The sequence below is a fragment of the Lycium barbarum genome, chromosome 1, assembly GCF_019175385.1.
Source record: "Lycium barbarum isolate Lr01 chromosome 1, ASM1917538v2, whole genome shotgun sequence".
NCBI lineage: Eukaryota > Viridiplantae > Streptophyta > Magnoliopsida > Solanales > Solanaceae > Lycium > Lycium barbarum.
The window spans coordinates 46,199,209-46,220,046 of NC_083337.1; positions in this window are offsets into that span (position 1 = coordinate 46,199,209).

The following is a 20,838-nucleotide window of genomic DNA, read 5'->3' on the forward strand; positions in this document are numbered from 1 at the left end:
GCCACTTTCTGCCTCCGGAGCTACGGCGAGCCAAGGCTGACAGATTCTTATTGCTGAGACAGAGGGGTCGCAGTGTTCGAGAGTACAGTATGGAGTTCGACTCATTGGCCCGATACGCACCTGCTGTGGTAGCTACTATGGCTGACAGGATGCACAGGTATATTATGGGGCTGGACCGTTATTTTGTCGACAGCTGTTTAGTATTGGCTGCTCAGCCCGGCATGGATATTGCCCGGATTCAGGCCCACGCCCAGGGCATGGAGGACCGGCATAGGGAGCGTCAGCCTGATAGGAGCCAAGATCGGAGACAGCCCAAGAGGGCCAGATCATCTGGGTATTCTGGAGATTCTCGGGGCAGGCAGCCTCAGCAGCCGCAGCAGCCTAGCAGACATCTATCCCAGCCGGCTCAGAGCGCACCTCCACAGCCTACAGGTCGCAGATTTGATAGCCCAGGTTATTCAGGAGCAGGTCAGAGCTCCAGGGCTTCAGGTTCGCGGACAGACAGGGGTTCTGGTCAGACGAGGCCACCTAGGCCTCAGTGTTCTTATTGTGGCAGATACCATCCTGGGGAGTGCTACAGAGCCACCGGTGCATGTTTTTCTTGTGGCCGTCAGGGCCATTCTGTGAGAGATTGCCCGTATAAGGGTAGTTCGGGTGGTGCAGCGCAGCCTACCGGATCAGCCGCCAGGTCTTCATCTTCATCAGTGGCTATGCGCCCTACGAGGCCAGGTACTTCAGCACCAGCGGGTCGCGGCAGAGGCCGTGGTGGAGCTTCTAGTACTAGCGGTCCTTCGAACCGCATCTATGCTCTGTCCAGCCGCCAGGATCAGGAGGCATCGCCTAATGTCGTTACAGGTACATTATTGGTTTTCTCTCGGTCTGTGTATGCATTGATTGATCCAGGTTCGACTTTGTCATATATTTCGCCTCTGGTTGCTTGTAAAATTGGTATAATATCTGAACCTATAGAGCCGTTTGAGGTAGCCACACCGATTGGGGACTTTATTGTAGCAAAACAGGTATATAAAAACTGTTCCGTAATTGTATGTGGCCGTGACACTAAGGCAGATCTGGTGGAGTTAGGTATGGTCGAGTTTGATGTTATTATGGGAATGGACTGGCTAGCCTCCTGTTATGCTAATGTTGACTGCCAAAATAAGGTAGTTCGTTTCCAGTTTCCTGGGGAGCCAGTTATAGAATGGGCCGGTAATACAGCATCGCCGAAAGGTAAGTTTATTTCATACCTTAAGGCAAAGAAAATGATCAGAAAGGGTTATTTTTATCATCTGGTTAGGGTACAAGACTTGACAGCAGAAACGCCGACTCTTCAGTCAGTTCCCGTGGTTAATGAATTTCCAGATGTGTTCCCAGAAGAGCTTCCAGGCCTTCCTCCAGAGCGGGAGATAGATTTTACTATTGATTTGCTTCCAGATACTCAGCCAATATCTATTCCCCCGTACAGAATGGCACCGGCAGAATTGAAAGAACTGAAAGAGCAGTTGAAGGATCTGTTAGAAAAAGGCTTTATTAGACCCAGTACTTCGCCTTGGGGAGCCCCGGTATTATTTGTGCGTAAGAAAGACGGGTCGTTGCGTATGTGTATTGATTATCGACAGCTGAATAAGGTAACCATAAAGAATAAATACCCCCTCCCCAGAATTGAAGATTTGTTTGATCAGTTGCAGGGCGCCAAGTATTTTTCGAAGATAGATCTTCGGTCTGGCTATCATCAGGTACGGGTACGGGAGGCCGATATTCCTAAGACAGCATTCCGGACCAGATATGGGCATTATGAATTCAGAGTTATGTCTTTTGGGCTGACTAATGCTCCTGCGGTATTCATGGATTTAATGAACCGGGTATTCAGGCCATTCTTAGACATGTTCGTAATTGTATTTATCGATGATATCCTGGTTTATTCTCGGTCCGAGGCAGAGCACGCAGATCATCTGAGAGCGGTATTGGGGGTACTTCGGCATCAGGAATTATATGCAAAATTTTCTAAATGTGAATTCTGGCTGGCTTCAGTGGCATTTCTGGGGCATATTATTGCAGCTGATGGTGTCCGGGTGGATACACAGAAGATTGAGGCCGTGAAAACTTGGCCCAGACCCACGACGCCCACAGAGGTACGTAGTTTCCTGGGGTTAGCTGGCTATTACAGAAGATTTGTGGAAAAGTTTGCTTCGATTTCAGCGCCTTTGACAAGGCTAACTCAGAAGGGAGCCAAGTTCCAGTGGACTGATGCTTGTGAACGAAGCTTCCAGTTGCTGAAAGAGAAGCTGACTACAGCCCCAGTTCTGACTCTTCCAGAGGGACCCGATGGATATGTTATTTATTGTGACGCTTCTGGTGTGGGATTGGGCTGTGTATTGATGCAGCACGGTAGAGTTATAGCTTATGCTTCTCGGCAATTGAAAAAGCATGAAAAGAATTATCCTACTCACGATCTGGAGCTTGCAGCGGTGATCCATGCCCTGAAGATATGGAGACATTATTTATATGGCGTTCATGTTGATATCTATACAGATCATAAGAGTCTCCAGTATATTTTCAGACAGAAAGAGCTTAATTTGCGGCAGCGGAGGTGGCTGGAGCTCCTGAAAGACTATGATGTGGATATTCTGTATCATCCGGGCAAGGCTAATGTTGTTGCAGATGCGCTTAGCCGGAAATCTATGGGCAGCCTGGTAGATTTACAGCCAGACAGGAGAGAGATAGTACGTGACATTCATCAGTTGGCTAATCTTGGGGTTCGTCTGGCCGATTCTGGAGGTACACGGATTTCTGTCCGAGGGGTTTCTGAGTCATCTATTAAGGAAGATATCAAGCGGCATCAATATGAAGATCCTGTTTTGGCACGATACAGAGACACGGCCTATGATAAGGGGAAGACTCCGTTCGAGTTCACTCCGGACGGGACTTTATTATTCAGGGGCAGGTTGTGTGTACCTGATATTGCAGGTCTTCGGCAGCAGGTTATGAGCGAGGCACATTATGCTCGCTATTCGGTCCATCCTGGGTCTACAAAGATGTACCATGATCTCCGATGCTTATACTGGTGGGATGGCATGAAACGGGATATCGCAGAGTTCGTCGCCCAGTGTCCCAATTGTCAACAGGTCAAAATTGAACATCAGAAACCGGGTGGACTGTTGCAGGAAATGGAAATTCCGACGTGGAAGTGGGAGATCATTAATATGGACTTCATTACAGGGTTGCCTCGCACTCCACGAAAGTATGATTCCATCTGGGTTATTGTTGATAGGCTGACAAAATCAGCCCATTTTCTCCCCGTCAGAACTACTTATTCCGCCGAGGATTATGCCGGGCTTTATATTAAAGAAATAGTGAAGCTTCATGGAGTTCCTATATCTATTATCACTGACAGAGGTGCTCAGTTCACAGCGAACTTCTGGAGATCTTTTCAGGAAGGATTAGGGACTCAGCTGAGCCTGAGCACTGCTTTCCATCCTCAGAGTGACGGACAGGCCGAGCGCACTATCCAGACGCTTGAAGATATGTTGCGGGCCTGCGTTATTGATTTCAGAGGTAGGTGGGAGGATCACTTGCCATTGATTGAATTTTCTTATAATAACAGCTACCATTCCAGCATCCAGATGGCTCCGTACGAGGCTTTATATGGTAGGAAATGCAGGTCACCTATCGGCTGGTTTGATATTGGCGAGACAGAATTAATCGGCCCAGATATGATCCAGCAGGCCGTTGATAAGGTGAAACTTATTCGGGAACGACTATTGGCAGCCCAGAGTCGACAAAAATCATACGCTGACAAACGGCGTCGTCCTTTGGAATTCCAGGTTGGTGATTGGGTATTTCTGAAGGTATCGCCTATGAAAGGCGTAATGCGGTTCGGCAGAAAGGGTAAGCTTAGTCCGCGTTATATTGGGCCTTATCTGATCGTGCGGAAAATTGGAAATGTCGCCTATGAGTTAGATTTGCCATCTGACTTGGAAGCGGTACATCCGGTATTTCACGTCTCTATGCTTCGTAAGTGCATCGGTGACCCTTCCAGAATATTCCCTGCAGATGATATTCAAGTGACGGAGCAACTATCGTACGAGGAGCAGCCTGTATCTATTTTGGATCGTCAGGTACGGAGGCTCCGTAATAAGGATGTAGCCTCTGTTAAGGTACTGTGGCGGAACGAGAATAGGGAGGAAATGACATGGGAGGCCGAAGAGGAAATGAAGAAGAAATACCCTCATCTGTTCCCTATGCCCACAGGTAACCTTGAATCCCTACTTAATTTCATTTTAATACCAATCGTATGTCATATGTGTTGTCTATAATTAGAAACTCCCCCAAGTTATTTTCCAACCCTATAAGATTAATTTTACATTCGAGGACGAATGTTCTAAAGGGGGGGAGGATGTTATATCCCGTGTTTTCACACGTTTGGAAAAATTCGATAAATATTGGATTCTTGAGATATAAGGTTAAATTTGATAGTTTGTTGAACATAAGAGTTATGTATGAAAGAATATTATCGTGGAAGTGTGGGATAAGGCTAAGGGCAAAACGTGGAATTTCGGAAATTGGTTTCGGGAATTGCAAAAATAAAATTTGTAGCCATTTGGGCTTGCAAAAATAAGAAGCACAATGAGGCCCATTTCTTGATATGGCCCAAACCCATGCCTTTAAGATATTTCCCATGTGCTAATTAGTGAATATTAGTCTTTAACTCTTAAGAAGGTTCAAGAGAAAAATAAGACAAGGAAAGAAAAACAAGAACAAGAGCAACACTAGAGACCATTTCGGGTTTGGTATAGAAAAATTACCCCCTCCAAATCTTGCCTCCAAAATTATTTTCTTGTTGGAATCCTACTAATTCTAGGTCCCTTCTCAACTTGGTGTAGTTGGTTTGGAAGAAAGAGGTCTTGTTCCTTCAAGTTGACCTTATATTCAAGTGAAGAAGATTGAGTAAAAAGGTAAGAATTTATCCCTTATTATTGTGTTATGAAGTCTTGTTTGTGTTGTAGTATGTAGAAATGAGTTGATTGTGTGAAGAAATGGAAGTTTGCAAAGTGGGTGTGTGTTATAGCTATATGGCCGTGAGTATGTATATGTTGTATAGCCACAATGTATAGAATTCATGTTATATCTTAGTTGTGGTTGTGTGAAATGCATATAGGAATTGAAAGTTGCATGAATTTAGTTGATGTTGATAGAAGGGCATATGGCCGTGTACTATGTTGAAGTTGGAATGGAATGGATTAAGTTTGTTTAGTATGTTAGTTGTGTTATTGAGATTCTTGTAATGTAAATGAAGTTAGAATGATAAAAGTTTGTATCGAAATGAAATATGGAAGCTTATGTCGTTTTAGTACGATTTTATGACATTATGAAAATGAAGTTATTAGGTTGCTAATTATGACAAGTATTGATGAACTTGGAAGAAGGAAACATGTTATGAATACGTATGCCAAAGATTAGGAGTTTTGGATAAATTATGACTATGGCGGAAAGTTGTATATTATGTATATCGAGTGTATAACTTAAGGAAAATGATATGAAATGTCTCTAAATCTATATTGTGATGATCTTGAGTGATAATGGATGTGAAATCAATGATGTTAGTTTGAAAGTTTGGGTTAGAATGAAGGTTATGTCAACTTGTGAGAAAAATGACTAGTTGAAGGATAATTGTGTTTTTAATGTTCTTTGTTGATGTTGATGTTGTTGTTTGGGTTGTTGTTGATTGATTTGGCCGAGTTGAATTCTCGGGGGTGCTATATGTATAGGGGAAGTGCTGCCGAAATTTCGGTAGACAAATAAGAGTTGAATTGAACTTGTAGCATCTATAACCTACAATTGGTAAATGTGACCATTTGCAGATTTTCGACGAAACGGAGAGTGAGCTTGGATAGGCTTAAAAAGCTCAAAAGGTATGTAAAGCTACCCCGATCCTTCTTTTGGCATGTCTAAGTGTTTTAGGATCGGATTCGGGCCTCAAAAGACCTTCTTGGCCATCGGAATCCGCAAGAGAAAATCTCAGTTTTTCCTTCAGTAGAATTGAACCATTTTGATATGCTTTCCTGAAATTATGCAAACTTTCTCTAAACTCCTTGAAAAGCTATAGAATGTCCGTAGAACCTTTATAGGTGACCCCATAAGCTTAAAGGGCGTAATTTGAGCCCACCGCCTTGCTTGTTCCGAGGTGGGCCCGTTATTCCCGGTTTTGCCCTTAATGTACTAAAGTCTCCTTTTCGAACGATTTTTGAAAGAAACGTTTCGACTACCCTTTTTATTACCTAACGAATATGGTTTTAAATATTCTATTAAGTCTGATAAATTATTTTGACACTCGGAACGACTTCAGGAAGGTTATGCTTCTGTAATTTATTATGATGTCCGAAATGCTTTTATTATGATCCCGTCCGACTTCATTGGATGTGTTTGTCATTAATATGCCTCATCGAGTCTCTGAAAATATTTATGATATTTTAACTGCATTTAGTTTCTCACTACTCTATTCGTGGATGCCCCAATGATTCCCACACTGAGCCCGGGCCAGGATATGTTGTCAAGCGTAATCCCCTGCATTGTTCGCCGTGCCTCGATGTGAGGGGGCAGGTATACGCGTACATGGGTTTGTGGAGTATGTTGTGCCATGTACGTTTGTTCTGATATGATTTACTATGGCCATCTGATATGACATATTGTGTTATGGGGTTATGCCCCTATTTTGATTCTTCTGTGTTGTGGCACCAGCGTCGGGAGGGTGACCACGTTCTGTCTGCCGAGTCCCTTGGCAGGGGCCGGATTTGATATGACATATGTTTCTGTACACACTCCGCATGTTTTGAAAATATATATTTGATACCTTGTATTTTCTGTTTACTTTCTGTACATTATATACCAGTTATGATTTTGTTTCTGCAACTCAGGCTTTACATATTCAGTACATATTTCGTACTGACCCCCTTTCCTCGGGGGCTGCGTTTTCATGCCGCGCAGGTACTGACGACAGGTTTGCCGATCCGTCTGTCTAGGATATCTTTTCCGCCATTTGGAGCGCTCTTTTATTCAGAGCCATCTTTTGGTACAGTCTGTCACTTCTATATGTGTATATTCTCGTTCATGGGTACGGCGGGGCCCTGTCCCGCCATATGATTCTGTTGGTCCATTTAGAGGTCTGTAGACATGTTTGTGGGTTGGGATCTTTCTGTACAGATATGTGTATGTGTTGTGTTTGGGCGATCCCCTTCGTCGCGGCGGCCGGTCCGCATATATCTAGATGTTGCTTTGTTGGCCCTGTGAGGCCTTTGTTGGTATTTTCTGCGTGCAGGGTATTTGGGATAGTCCGTAAAACAAAGGAAACTCTGCCGAAATTTTTCTGGAAATTATCTAAATTTAGAATAAAGCCTTGTTGGCTTCTGCCATATACTAGAATGCGTTTCAGTGCCCAGATCGGGCACTAGTCACGGCCTACGGGGTTGGGTCGTGACATCTATACCACACCACTTCCATTCGGCCAACACCTATACACACATATTTTATGAATTTCATCCTTTTCTACACACTTCAACATACATAAATCATCCATAACACAAGTAAAAGAGAATTGAACACATACCTTTTCTCCACTTATCTCTTCTTGCTCGGCTAGGTTCACAACTTGCACAACCATTGCTTTGCTTACTTCAACAATCACTCCATGTTAAAGAGGGCCTTCCAATTGGTGAGATTGCTAGAAGCAAATATTTTTATGATCAAGATTTTCCAAGGTTCCTCTTGGTCTAGCTATGGCCTAATGGCCCCTTTAGTTGTCTCTCCATGTTTCTTGAATATTCTAAGTAATGAAATGAATATATGACTACTTGGTCTTCGTTTATACACATGGACAACTCATTTATTTGGGCCAAAGCCCACCCCATAGGGCACGGCCACATGGGCCCTTTTTATTCAAGACTAAATTTTTTTTTTGTCTTGCAATTCATGAAAAATTATTTTTCCCAAATTCCAAATTTGCCCTTAGCCTTCCACAATATTTCCATGAACTCTTTTGTGAATTTCCCTTTTTACCCTTACCCTTTCTCAATATTTCCATACTAAAAATGTTCATAAATAATATTTATGAACAACTTGCACATTAAAATAATTTTGGAAAATGGTCTTGCCCTTAACTTCTCGTAATTATCTTGGATTGTCCGAACGTACAAAATACGGGCTATAACATCCCCCCCCCCTTTAGAACATTCGTCCTCGAATGTTCAACTGACCTCATGGGGTGTGGTAATACTTCGGGAGGGTCCCTCTGATAGTTATTCTTTTCTTCATGCCCATTCCTTATCTTTCACCTTATTTCCTTTATAGTTGAACTCCTCGGTCTTTACATGAGTCCTCATTTCGTGTCATGGGTTTTCCAATCCATTGCGCCAATTCATTATCCTTTTCCTTCCCTGTCATCTCTTCTCTGTCACTGTTTCGTTACAATACCTTAATAGAAGCCATGTCTTCGGCGCGCAATCTTCACTTAACGATCCAATATGGCCACAGGCTGTTCCCTGCTCTCATTTAATCTACAGTATTGCAGTCTCGCTTATCATGCTATAAATATTCATCGGCCTTTGGTGTTCTCATTTCTTCGCTCCCTGCTTCTTTATGTCTTTGTAACTATCCCTTTTAGTCTTTCATTCTGAATATTTACCCAAAACATATGTACGTAACGTTTCTCTGCCAATTATTATCCTTCGCAGTCCAGTCGCGCTTTTGGTGACTTATGATCCGAATTCATCTAACTTCTTAGTTCGCCAAATCTTTGAATTCTTATTACAACTTTTTCCTTATTTCCTTCTGTCACATTTCTCGACACAAGTATACTTGTTTTTGATCTCTTTATATTGGCGCTCATTTCATTCATCGTCCATTGTCTCCTTGTATGGATTCCTTACAAATATGATCGAGCATCGCTTCACATTGATGATTCATATAAGTTCATAGCGTATATTCTCATGTTCCGTATAATTAATGGTCCTTGAACTATTTTCTTGTATCCGATGAACTCTTTCATTTCATTCCTAGACACTGCGTTCTTTCTCTCTTTCAAAAATTTCCAGACTACCAATCGTTGATACCTTCGTTTATCGGTCGTCGTCATCCGGAATATCCTCTGAGTCTTATCATCCTCTCCATTATCCTTTGTGAGCTTAACTTGTAGCCCCCTTCCTGTTCTTTTTATTACTCTTTAAAACATGTCGCTGCCTACTTAGGTACGGCGCCAATTTGCCCGATGTGAGGGATTCAAATTGTAGCATGCACATAGCATAATTCTTGTTGGCATGAAGCATTTTCTTAAGATGTCTTCTATACTTTCCCCTTATGTCGGCTTCATGGTACACTCATCGTCAATTCGTTTCTACTTCTTTCATGTATTCTCTTGGTATGCCGATATATTTAAGCTTCGGCCTCGAGCTAATAGATTTCCTTTCTTGGCGCTTGAAAATGTTGTGATTCCTTTTTTGGCCTAATAGAATATGGTCTCCCGCCCCTCCCCCCCCCCCCCCCCCCCCCCTTTAAGAGGGCTCCTTGTATGCCAACAACCCTTTTGTGATGTTTTCATTTATATCTTACTCCTCGTCTTTCTTTCTGACTCTGCGCACCTCATATCATCATTTTGCCCTTATTTCCATACTCTTTCATCCACTATTAATCCTTCCGCCCATTTAATTTACATACTCATAAGTCTTCTTAACTATGCGTTAGTATTGCAGTTGTGCATCCATGTTATCTCGAGCGTCCAGCTACTTTTTCTCTTCGCACAGAAGCCTTACAGTTTACACTCTCTCTATCTCTTCTCATCGAACCTTTAACTGTATTTATGTTGCTATGACCGGGCGGTCTCCCATGTACGTTCCTTACATTTCATTCCATTTCCTTTAAGATCAAACCTCTCAGACCTCACATGAATTCTCATTTCATACCATTAATTTTCCAATCAACAGCGTCGACCCATTATCCTTATTCTTTCCTTGGTGCGTACTTGGGTTCCTACCGCTACCCCGTTAAAGTATTCTTCTTACTCCTATGGTTAGAGATTTCCAGTTGTCCTGCGCCTAAATGCTCTCCTCTTCCTGCGACCAATCCACTTGTATATTCTTCCTACTTTAATCCTTAACCTTCCTTAGGTTCCTTCTTCCTCGGACACCTTTCTTTTCTTTTTTGCCATTTGTGGCATCGGCTTTGAAGTTCGTGAAATTTTACTTTAAGCTTGCAAATCCGTTTCATTTCTAAGTCATCCTTTCAGGAGAACACTTCTATGTCCGAGGTAATCACATTAACGCGACAACATATTTGTCCTTTTATATACCAAATCTCCTAACATCATCACAAGGCTTTGTCATTCTTTCTCTTACTTCACATTCCTTCTCGTGCTCACTATTCCTTCAGTCCCACTTATTGAAATTGGTTCTCGAACCTCACACATTCCCTTTTCGTTCCATATTACCACGCTTTATCCATTTCACGTGTCTATCCTTGAATTTCTATCCAAATAGTCTCGTGTTTTGTCGGTAGTTTCTTCCGGGCTTTTCCCACTAAGGTTTCTTACCTTTCATCTTTTTCCAACATTTTGATCTCCCTGTCTTCCATTAACTCACTCTCTTTCTTTTTCAAATATCGTTGTATTAAAATTTCAAATCTTAACTTGTTGTGAAAATAATAGCATCTTATCTTATAACACTCGCACCATTTATTTTTACTGTCACTCGGGCTTCGGTATCCTTTACTCGATTGAGACCTTCTTTACCGTAGCGCCGGTTACTGGGACTCACATGTCCACTGATACAATCACAGATAAGATATCATATGCATTCATATATATACGTATAATTACCATCAACTAGCCCACAAAATACTTTCAAACGCTATTCAAGCCTATCCCAATTCCAGAGCTGCGACGTACTTTCTGTCTCTTCTCTAGTCTAGCCTGTCGCGTGCTATGTGGCCTTTTATGGTATCCAATCATCCCGTATACTCTAATTTCACTCAGGCTATTCTAGCTTTTCATTTGTCTCTTATGTCTTGATATATAGAGTTTCTTGCATACTTCCCAGGGGGTCAGCCATCCTAAAATTGTTCCCACCTTAGCACGCTTAACCCCAAAACTTTGATGAAATCCGGTACCTTAATGCTGATATAATCGCGTCTGCTTCCTCGCATGACCTTTATTACATGATTTGGGGCTAGTCGAGGTCTTACAGATTCTGAGACATTCTCGTAGCACGTCCCTTCTTTACAATTACTATTTTGCCCTTTTCACTCCTCAATATTTACTTTCCGCTTCCGTGTATAACTACCTTTCGTCATAGATTCCCAGATTCCTGATGGTGGTGAATATGCCTTCATCGCCATTACTTTTGAGCCAAACACTTGGCTATCAGTCTGTTCGGATTTCCACTCACCATTCTTATATCATAATCTACAGCAAAACTGCTTGTCAACTTTCCCTGAATCCTTCAACAGACCTGGTTCCTCTTATACCATTCTTTCCTTGTAAAATCTGTACACAGCGAATATCAACAATGCCTCACAGAGCATACGGCTATATATCACATTCTAGCCATCCGGAACTGCCAATTTCAGGTAACAGATCAAATATATCAATACTTACCGCAGTGACTTTCCATATCATCACTTACCTGCTTCCGTCGTATGTAAGGCTTATATATGGAATTTCATTTCCCTATGACTTGGCTCTATCGCACGATCTATGACAGAAAGAAGGTCAACAATCCCTAGATGCCCCGTAGCCTCCTGTTTATAAATGTGGTGCGCTTCACACCATAAACAGGACTCTACTGGACACGACTTTGCAGACAACCCCTAGGAAAAACCTGCTCTGATACCACTTTGTCACACCCTAATCTCCCTAGGGTGTGATGGGCACCCGACCCCACGTCCGGAGCCGAGCGAACCCACAGACTCTTAATACATACATAATTTGTTCGGACTCTGAAATCAAATAAAAGTAAAATACATAGTAAGCTTTCAAATCTTTCTTTTATCTTTCTCGAATCAGGCCTGATTTGTAATCTTATGGAATCCATAACATAATACATAAAGACACATCGGCTGATGGAGCCGCTTACAAAACTGCCATCCTACACCCATGACTCTGTCTGCAAAGTCTCTAGTCTCGAACTAACATCACAGCACATCTACTCTGACTCGGCAACACTCCAGGAACAAATGGAGTTGTCAATCCAGCTGAAGCATCTTCTAACAGTGTTCTGTACTCATCTGGGTGTACCTGCGTGGCATGAAACGCAGCCCCCGAAGAAAGGGGGTCAGTAAGGAAAATGTACTGAGCATGTAAGGTATGAAATATAGGAAACAGAATCATGACTCAAACAGAGAATTACCAAAATCAAGTATGGCCTTTTAGAACATCAAGGTACTTGCCTGTTAAAAAAAAATCATGCACATCCATGTCATATATCATATGTACAAATAACGTGTCCCGGCCCTCTATTGAGGGACTCGGTGGATAAAATCATACATGTCCATATCATATGTCATATATGTGTAACGTGTCCCAGCACTCAAGTGAGGGACTCGGTGGGTAGAATCATGCATGTCAACATCATATATCATGTATACATATAACATGTCCCGGCCCTCTATTGAGGGACTCGATAGATACATATAACCTGTCCCGGCCCTCTTTTGCGGGGCTCGGTGGATAAAATCATCATATTCCATCCTGGCCAACATCCCCATATCATCATAACATCATATACATATAACGTGTCCCGGCCCGCAAGTGAGAGGGACTCGGTGAATAATGCAGTGGAATACGCACGAGAACATGTCCTGGCCCGGGCTCAGTGAAATCCAAACTGAGGCTTGCATGAACAGAATAATGTGAAACCATATGCACATAAATCAAGACTCGATAGACAAGTGTACTTATCGACTCCTGAAGGCTCGGAAACAAGTTTCGGGTCAATCCAACTTAGTATGAGAAAGTTATGGACGTTTGAAGTACAGAACCTTCTACGAGCATTTCAGAAGCCATTTTTGGAAGATCGAAGCAATAATCATATCAAATATCTTTCGGATATCGTATAGATCAAATCAAATATAACTTTTGGAATCACATGTACATATCAAAGTATATCAAAGACTCGATGGAATAGTCAAATGTGTTAGCATTTGAAAAATCAAGACTTTAGTCATGTCGATTACCTTTCGAATATCATTCGGAAACATATCACATAGACCTCCGGACATCATAAATACGTATCAAAATCGTATGAAGTAGCTTATGGAAATCAAGAACGTTAGCCATCCTAGTGGCTCTAAGAGCAGGAATTTCTTTGAAATCATACATATACGTTCTTTTGCTCGTTACACAAAGATCATGCCAAAAGAAAGAAAGGTAAGTCTTACATACCTGTGCCACGCCTTATTAGTTACGCTTATTTATCCAAACTTGCTAGTCTACATTCAAGAAAGTTGACATAGTCATTAGATTCATCGACATATACTCGTCTTATTCTTTCAAATGAATTCATTTATATTCTACCGAAATTTCGGCAGCATTTCCCCTATAAATACACCATCCCCGTGAATCTAGCTCGGCAAAACCAACAATCAACAATCCTAGAATTTAACTCGGCCAAATTATTAACAACATTACCAACAATTATACTTACAACTTCAACAATCAATCCCAAAACATATTCTAACATTAACAACTCTTGTCACACATTTCAACGGCATTACATTTATATCCAATTCCATCACATATAGTCAAGACAACATCAATGCTTACACATTCAAATACTTGCCCAAGACCTTACAAACACAATTCAAGAATACTTCAAACAAGTCATACAATACTTAAAACAATATAGCCAATATGCCATTTCACCCGCAACCTTCCAAATGCAACAAAACCATAACAACACACTTCCTTCTTTCAAATTCAATTACAACGACCCGACTTACATTCTTCCAAACACATGTCTCATTTCCAAATTCATGAAGTATATCAATAACCCATACATTAACAAATTTATTCTTACGAATATAAGAATTAATACTAATGTCGCGCTAACTTCTTCAATAATGCACAAACAAATTTCAAATTCATTTCAAGCCACCAAACCTTCATTTCACATCATGGAATCCACAACACAACAATCAAACTACTAAATAAAAATTAATTCATCACTTCTATACCACACCACTTCCATTCGGCCAACACCTATACACACATATTTTATGAATTTCATCCTTTTCTACACACTTCAACATACATAAATCATCTATAACACAAGTAAAAGAGAATTGAACACATACCTTTTCTCCACTTATCTCTTCTTGCTCGGCTAGGTTCACAACTTGCACAACCATTGCTTTGCTTACTTCAACAATCACTCCATGTTAAAGAGGTCCTTCCTATTAGTGAGATTGCTAGAAGGAAATATTTTTATGATCAAGATTTTACAAGGTTCCTCTTGGTCTAGCTATGGCCGAATGGCCCCTTTAGTTGTCTCTTTATGTTTCTTGAATATTCTAAGTAATGAAATGAATATATGACTCCTTGGTCTTCTTTTATACACATGGACAACTCATTTATTTGGGCCAAAGCCCACCCCATAGGGCACGGCCACATGGGCCCTTTTTATTCAAGACTAAATTTTTTTTTTGTCTTGCAATTCATGAAAAATTATTTTTCCCAAATTCCAAATTTGCCCTTAGCCTTCCACAATATTTCCATGAACTCTTTTGTGAATTTTCCTTTTTACCCTCATCCTTTCTCAATATTTCCATACTAAAAATGTTCATAAATAATATTTATGAACAACTTGCACATTAAAATAATTTTGGAAAATGGTCTTACCCTTAACTTCTCGCAATTATCTTGGATTGTCCGAACGTACAAAATATGGGCTATAACATAAGATTAGCATGAATGACGGATAGAAATTATGTTTAAGCTATGTGGCCTACCTAGATGTAAATGTGGATGTACGATAAGAGGTGCTCGGTTGGGTTAGCACCGGGTGCCCGTCATAGCCCTCCGGTTGGGTCGTGACAATAGGGGAGTCAGTATGGATAATGTACTGAGTATGTAAGACATAAGAGCAGCATAAGTATAAGAATGAGAATCATGAACAAAATCTGGAACTCAAAGCTAAACTAACTGTCTGCATAGATTTGTATGAACAAGTATCTGTATAACTGACAATGCTTCTGTGGGCGCATAATTTGCATGCTCTTAATGATAATCATGCTCATGTATATAAATGTAGATCATAGTGCTGAGGAACATTCAACCCGATCGATATATCATATAATAGTGCCGAGGAACGTACGGCCCGATCCATATATCATATAATAGTGTCGAGGAATGTACGGCCCGATCCATATATAATAGTGTCGAGGAACGTACGGCCCAATCCATATATCATCATCAAGATGCACCGGCTGATCAGGTGGCAATGCGTATATAACTCCTATCCTTTTTCCCATACCCCATATACATATAATATGAGCGTATATAACGCTTTCTGGTCATGGGTCAATATTCATATATATATATATATATATATATATATATATATATATATGAATGAATGTAATGCATGAATAAACTGTATACATAAAACTGGACCCATGAACAGAAGGAACAATCATAAGCAGGGTACAGGATTATCAAAGACTGAAGTACTCCTAATGTTTCTAAGAGTAGAGTAATATGGAAGCTCGTTTACTCGCTTGTTGGTTCATATCATAAGATCATACCCAAAATGAAGAAGGAATAGCCTTAACATACCTTAACGTCTCCTTAATCGTTTAACGTTCTCCTTCAACGTTCACAAGATCTACATTTAAAAAGGATCATACTAAGGTTAAGTCTTAAAGACACTCTTAAGTCCAAACTAGAATAAGTCATGAGCTAGAGAATATTAGGCAGCATTTGCTCTATTTTATCGACCTCCATCTTATTGCAAAACAACTACCAAACAACTATAATAACATCGACAATATCATAACCAAGGAGTCACATTTCATTAAGTTTCACAATTCATTCTCACATTCAACTTATATCGACAACTTCACACCAACCCTTTACACAATCATACACAACACTTTCCTACCATCGTTATTAACCTTCATAACGACATTATAATCATACCATTCCAACAATGATAATCCAAGGTAAGTTTCTACTCAAAATATCATGAATTGTACATTTGAACTTCATCTTCTACTATCTTCCCTCATCCAAGTTATCCAACAACCAAACATTCTTAAAAACATGAAATAGTCATGGAAACTAACCTTTTATATCATAGGAATGAAATTTGGATCAAGTTACCAACTTGTATAAAAACCCTAGCTTCAATACCAAAGAAAATCTTGGGTTCTACAAACCCTATTGAGCATTCCAACACTTGGATCTTTTGATTCTTGCTTTTTAATCTATAATCTCCCTTGGGTTTGTATGGAGTATGCTTGAGAGACGGTTCTAGAGCCTTTAATACTTGGGGAAATGTTGAAAATGAAATAAATGAACTAGGGTCGTCTATATATAAAATTTTAAAAGCTGGTCCGACCCGATGATACAGACCATTATACGGTTCGTATAACTTACATGGTCCGTATAAGTGGACGTATAATCCCACCATGAAAACACCCTTCTCTGCCATGGTTATACGGACCATTTATATGGGTTGTATAACTTATACGGTCCATATAAGTGGTCGTATAACCCACAGTTATCAAAAAACTTCTCTCGTCGCTTCGTTCAACCTCCAATCCTTATGGAACCTTCTTGACACTTATAAAACACTTCATCAACCATATAAGGGACCTCATATCTCTTCCCCAAGGTGATGCTAGGTAATGCATAGCTCAAATGATACGAAATTCCCCAAAACATGGCTCAACCTTAACTTTCTCCGATGACTTACTTCCTTAGCCTCAAATGCCCTTGGAATCTTAATTAGAATCATGAGACATCCTCCTTCACCTTACAAGGGATTCATCTCCACTTTAGGCTTACATTGGCATGTTCATAATGCGAGCGACACAAAATTCCATGGTGTAACAGTGATGAACCATTGGGGTCCTTTTATACTTGCCAAGGTCGGCTCCACCGACCTAAACATTTCGTGCACTGTAGTTGGCGTGTTCGCGCACTGTAGCTGCGCATCTCTCCTCCGCCGGCCTAACTTGTAACGTCCATAACTCTCTATTCTGATGTCATATCGACTAGAGTTGCGTTGGAAACTAGACTTCATGAACTTCATTTTAGGCTTTTACTTTACTTCAAAACTCTTCATATGCTAAAAGATATACTTCTCTAAATTTGACCCAAAATTTCCGTCCAAAATTTTGCCAAATTTTCCTAAATTTTCGACAAACTTATTTTCTTCAATTTGCTTGATCCCAGAGCCTTTACACACTTTCTTAATACTTGCTAAGAATATTCCTTAACCTCATAAGGGTTCCATGACGTCTCCGAACTTACGTTAGTTTACTCACGATGCAAACGAAGCGAGAATTTTAGAGGTGTAACATTATCCCCCCTTTAAAAACAGTCGTCCTTGAATGTTGAAGTAAAACTCGTTTTGGCGTTGATGTCAATATTCTCACGTGCATCTGCTGGCATTTACTTTACTTACTGGTAGTCTTACTCACGTATTCAAAATCAAACTTTATTCGAGCTGCGCAATTTATGATCCTCCTTGCGGTTCCTTGGAGGCGATATACCTTAAGTTAATAAATCATAACCATAATTTGTAGACTTATGATGCTATATCGATTTTTTGAAGCGACAATCCCCTCCTGTTCATTTTGGGGTTTAAACCTTTATACTTATGGTCCATTCAATCTTTCCTCATATTCTGCTAGCAATTTCTGAGAACTTATCCACTAACCCCATCATTCATATGAATAGTGATCAACTTGATGTTTAGTTTTTCCTTCTTTTTATCCCTATGAACCCTACGTTCTATTTCTCAGTTGATTAACAGTTGTACCTGAAGCCCTTCTGCTGAAATATTACTCCATCTCTTGTCTGCATACCGTTCAATTGTGTCAGTACTGATTGATTCTACTCAGCTAGTTAGTATTCTCCTTAACTCTCTTGGGTTGCCTTATATTTCTTCTTTGGAATTCCCCAGTCTTATTGCAGTGGTATTCGATAGTTTGTTATATTGGAGCGCCTCAATTTCGGACAATTAACCTTTCTTGGATTCCTTGGTTTCCTTATATGAGCAATAACATGGTTCCTTCTTAACATATACAGTTCTGTCTCATGCGCTTACAGACTCATCATCTTTATGTACATATAGACTCAACATTCATAGTTCACAATTCCTTCGGTATTTCTTGATTACTGTTTATTTACTACCAATGGGTGTATTTCCGGGATCTTCACATTCGTCCTATATCACATCTTGCCATACTCTATCCTTCCTGCTTACTCACTTTAATATTTTATCCGAATGGCTCTTCGCCCTTACCGCCGCCTTAACCCTTTTCTCGGAAACTTTAGTTGACCCTTACTAGCAACATACTTCCCTTGCTTACACTTCTCTTCTTTCTTATGATATCATAGTCTTCTTTTTACTCTTATGTACACATATTCTTCTTCTCTTTGATATTGTTGCATCATGATTATCCAACTTTGACAATTGGAGAAAAAAATATCAATATGCCCTGTAGCACTTGCTACCTTAAATTCAATACCCAGCTCAATCAATACCTTTAGCATATTGCAAGATCGATCATAAAGGCACACACAATATTTCATGTAGCCACACATGAGTTATCGTTTACATCGGTTATTAGTACCTCACTTACGAAGTATCCCAATGCCATTAAAATTGTCCTGAACCTGTGGCTTTAACACCTTTCCCCTCTTTAGCTAGCTAGACTCATACCACACGATCATTTAAAATTCTAGTCGTAATGCTCATATGCTCCTAATTTCCCTCGGCTATCCTGATTTCTCATATTTTCGTATGTCTGAATCTTTATGACTTCTTAGCATATTTTCTAAGTCCTGATTATGAGCCTCTGGCAGTATATAGTTAATGAATGGTCTCTACTCGAACACCTACTCTTCTTTCATTTTTATGCATAAGCCGACATCACTCTTATTTATCTGTCGTCAAGTGACCTCCACCACATTTGTCTAAAAAATCAAGGTAAACCTTCTTATAAGAATCACATCTGTTCTTTTTATTGTTGCATGGTCTTTTATCACATACCTTTAAAAACCAATTTGAAGTTCTACTGGGAAATCCAAATAAGGCTCTGTAATGTATTTCCCCCAAGGTTGGAAAAGTCCCTTACTTTCCTGGTTGGATAAATACTATCGTAAACTTTGAAACATCCAATATCTAGAAAATTTTCATAACCACAAGCCAACACACATGACTTCTTTTCGTTCCTAGTCCCGGGGTTCCTAATGGTAGCAAAAATGTCTTAGTCACACTTACCCGTAAACATATCAGTTATTGGTTTCTTTAAAATCCCCATTTGTCAACCATTAGGTGATATACCATAATAATCACACATATCATAAAGAGTTTCAATAAGAAGACCCATATACCTGTAACCGACCTGTCCTGGTCCTGGTCTTGGGAACTATGAAGTGAAATATCCCTTTCATCATCCTCCCACCTTCCACTCGTCTGACCATCCTCATCTCCCCCATCATAATACGAAGGATATGAATACTCTGGCAGCTCCTGATTAACTGAAGGCCAAGACTGAGGGCTAGAATACTCTGTAACACTTACACTTGTGGCTGCTCTGACGTAATGCTCAATCATAGGGGAAACAGGAGGGGCCAAATATGGTGTAGCCTCAGGAGCCTCCTGCTCTACTGGTGTCTCATACGAACCCTCAGACGGGTCCGTCTCATAGCTATTCTCTGATGGATCCTCCTCCATAGAAGTCACAGGCTTTGGCGGAATCGTCTCAATATCCTTAGAAGGATCTGTCTCATGGAGTAACTAAGACTCCTCCTAATCTGTCCTGGTTCCTATGGTCCGGAGTCCACCCTGGGGGCCTTCCTTACACCCCCACTATCAGAAGCCGACCTCTTCATCTATATCAATATACACATACCTACAGGAAAAGAGGGTCAGGAACGATCTTTCCTAGACTCTGGCTCTGTTGCACGATCTAAGATAGAAAGGAAGGTCAATGATTCCTAAATTCCCCACAGCCTCCTGTTTATAAGTGAGGCGTGCTTCACACCCATAAACAACACCCTACTGGACACGGTCTGTAGACATCCCTAAGACAGAACTGCTCTGATACCACTTTTGTCACGACCCAATCCGATGAGTCGTGACGAGCGCTCAACCTCTACTGACCAGGCACCCCTAAATCCGTACCTGAATCTCACTGAGCAATATGGTGACCCATAAATAACATATCACTGAGCTATACTATCTCCTGTAAGATTAACACAATGGACTCTACATCAAGAACTCACAAGCAGCAGATATATATATACACACATGTGTGTTGAGAATAATAGTGCAAGCTGACTAGGCCGCTACATATGTTGTACCACAAAAATGAGAGCCGAGAAGGCTACATTACATCCCAACTACGTACAACTATCTACAAACCTCTGTGGAACACAAGCTGTAGAAAGGACAGGACAAGGTCCCGTCATACCCATATCTACATGTCAAAATAACATACCAAAAGGGACTGCATCTCCAAACCAAGTGGAGTGCACTGTCTGCAGCTGCATGGAAGACCTACTGAGCTGGATCGCCTGTTTGGCAACTTGAACCGGCGGGCATGAACGTAGAACCCCCCCCCCCC